General features: G+C 47.5%; 1 pseudogene; it reads left to right on the forward strand.

Annotated features, from left to right (window-relative positions):
• Window positions 1-2,293: 2,293 nt before the first annotated feature.
• Window positions 2,294-2,860, forward strand: LOC102771154 (annotated as a pseudogene).
• Window positions 2,861-3,092: the final 232 nt, after the last annotated feature.

A 3,092-nucleotide genomic window follows, 5' to 3' on the forward strand; every position in this document is an offset into this window, starting at 1 on the left:
ATATAAGGCAGAAGTAGACATGAGAAAATAGTTATATTCTAGTAAGCCAGTCATTAGAGTATTGTGAAACAGTGCCACTCTTCTTATTAAAGTTTGCTTTGAAAATCAATTTTCATAAAAATGTTATTTACACTAACATGTAATGAGTTTATTATTTTAAAAGAATATTTAAAATTTTTAAATTTCCAATGGAAATATGGTGTGTGTCTTTCCTATAAAAAATGTTTGTAAAAAAAAAAAGAGTGCAAAGAGATCCTGAAACCAACGAGTTTGAGAACTGCTGACCTAGCCCATGCCTATCTCTAAAATCTCATACACCTGTCCTGTTCTCAGAATACACTAGTTATGCTGACATTTCTTTTTACTTCTCAAATACACCAAGAGAATTCCTACTTCAGTGTCTTCGGCCTAGAACTGGCTTTCACCAAGTTGTTACATGACTAACTCCTTATCATTCGGATGTCAGCACAAATATCATTTTCTCAGAAAGAGCTTCACTAACTAAAGTTGCTCCACTATCCCTACCAGACCATTCCATGATGTTAGTTATTTTCTTCATTGCAGTTATTACCATCACACCAATCAGGCAAGTGATTGATGCCCACCTTTGGGAAAAACAAAGGCCTTTTCTATTTCGTTACCACACCTGCATCACCTAGTGCATGCAACACCAAATCAAAAGTAGCACATCCTAAAAGCTTGGCTGAACGTGAATAATATTCTCTCTCTCACAGCTCCCCATCTACACTAATAAAAGAGAAACACGGTAATTGGTGTACAACTGCTACCCTTCCCATTGGCTAATCAGCGAGATATGCAAATTAACTGGCAGCCAAGATGGTGGCCGGCAGCCAGGCAGCTGATGCGAACAGGGAGGCTTGCTTGCTTCAGTGACTGAGGACTCCAACGTTCCCAGCGGGGCTTCAGCCAGCCGGACCGCAACATTGTATCAAATACTGACGGTAAACAAAGGCCAGAAACCTGTTTTCAGCAGCTGAGGCCTCAGAGCTAAAGCTGGCCCAGAATAAATAAAAAAGAAAAAGAAAAAAAGGAGCAGTTGGGAGCTTCAGTCCCAGCCTGAAAACAGCCCTCAGCCCCTCACCCAGACTGGCCAGGTACCCCAGTGGGGACCCCCACCCTGATCCAGGACACCCTTCAGGGCAAACCAGCCAGCCCCACCCGTGCACCAGGCCTCTACCCTATATAGTAAAAGGGTAATATGCCTCCCAGCACCGGGATCAGCGGAGCTGAGCGGCCTCCCGGCACCGGGATCAGTGTGAAATGAGGCAGCGCCCAAACCCCCTGATTGCCCTGCAGCTCTGTGTGTGATGGGGTAGAGCCATAACCTCCCCATTGCCCAGCCCTGAGTATGAGAGTGGCAGCGGCCCAACCCCCTGATCGGCCCTGCTCTGTGGGTGATAGAGAGGGCACCCCAACCCCCTCCCCCATGGGCCCTGCTCTGTGTGTGATGGGGTAGAGTCATAACCTCCCCATTGGCCCTTCCCTGAGTATGACAGTGGCGGCGCCCCAACCCTGATCGGCCCTGCTCTGTGGGTGATACAGAGCGGCGCTCCAACCCACTGATCCGCCCTTCCCTGAGTGTGACAGGGGCGGAGCCCCAACTCCCCTATCGGCCCTACTCTGTGAGTGACAGGGGGGAGCTCCTCAACCCCCTTATCAGCCCTGCTGAGGGGCTGCACCTAGGGATTGGGCCTGCCCTCTGCCACCCGGGAGCAGGCCTAAGCCAACAGGTCATTATTTCCCGAGGGGTCCCAGACTGCGAGAGGGCATAGGCTGGGCTGAGGGACCCCCGCTTCCCCCGAGTGCACAAATTTTTGTGCACCGGGCCTCTAGTTTTCAATAAATCAGCATAACCTTGTCACTTCTACCTCGTCATACCCATCCTCAACTCTCTCTCTACTCTTAGAGCCACTGTCTTAGAGTAGCCCCTCATTTCTCTAACTGGGCTCTCCCTGGGATTCAATCTATTCTGCACACTCCTTCCACGAACCCATTTCATCAAGAATCCCTAGTCTTGCCCTAACTGGTTTTGCTCAATGGATAGAGCGTCCGCCTGCGGACTGAAAGGCCCCAGGTTCGATTCCGGTCAAGGGCATGTACCTTGGTTGCAGGCACATCCCCAGTAGGAGGTTTGCAGAAGGTAGCTGATCGATGTTTCTTTCCCATCAATGTTTCTAACTCTCTATCCCTCTTCCTTCCTCTCTGTAAAAAATCAATGAAATATATATATATTTTTAAAAAAGAATCCCTATTCTCGGAGACTGGCTTTGTAAGCCCAAGGGAACGGGTCTCAGAAACCCTTTTTACGAAGATGGCACCGAAAGCTAAGAAGGAAGCCCCTGCCCCTCCCAAAGCCGAAGTCAAAACAAAGGCTTTGAAGGCAAAGAAAGCAGCGTTGAAAGGCGTCCACAGTCACACACACAAAAAAGAGGATCCACATGTCACCCACCTTCCACCGGTCAAAGACACTAAGGCTCCGGAGGCAGCCTAAATATCCTTGGAAGAGTACGCCCAGGAGAAACAAGCTTGACCTCTACGCCATCATCAAATTCCCCCTGACTACCAGTCAACCATGAAGAAGACGGAAGACAATAATACACTGGTGTTCATTGTGGATGTCAAGGCCAACAAGCACCAGATCAAACAGGCTGTGAAGAAGCTCTATGACATTGACGTGGCCAAGGTCAACACCCTGATCAGGCCCGATGGTGAGAAGAAGGCATATGTTTAACTGGCTCCTGACTATGATGCTTTGGATGTTGCCAACAAAATTGGAATAATCTAAACTGAGTCCAGCTGCCTAATTCTAAATATAAAAATTTTACACTGTAAAAAAAAAGAATCCCTATTCTCTGTTGTTCTTCAGACTGACCTTCACAATTTTCAGTTGCTAAATACTCACGCATAGCATCCATTCTCATGAATGGTCTACACTAAGTCGTGGTCATCCTATGATCATACTGTCTCCATTTCTAGAACTCCTTCCTCTTCTCTAGATACACTTAAAACTTCCCCAACACTTTTGTTCCAATTTGTTGATTCTGTTTTCATCATCTGTCACCAAGCCTAGG

This window comes from Myotis davidii, unplaced genomic scaffold (assembly GCF_000327345.1).
Source record: "Myotis davidii unplaced genomic scaffold, ASM32734v1 scaffold38, whole genome shotgun sequence".
Taxonomy (NCBI): Eukaryota; Metazoa; Chordata; class Mammalia; order Chiroptera; family Vespertilionidae; genus Myotis; species Myotis davidii.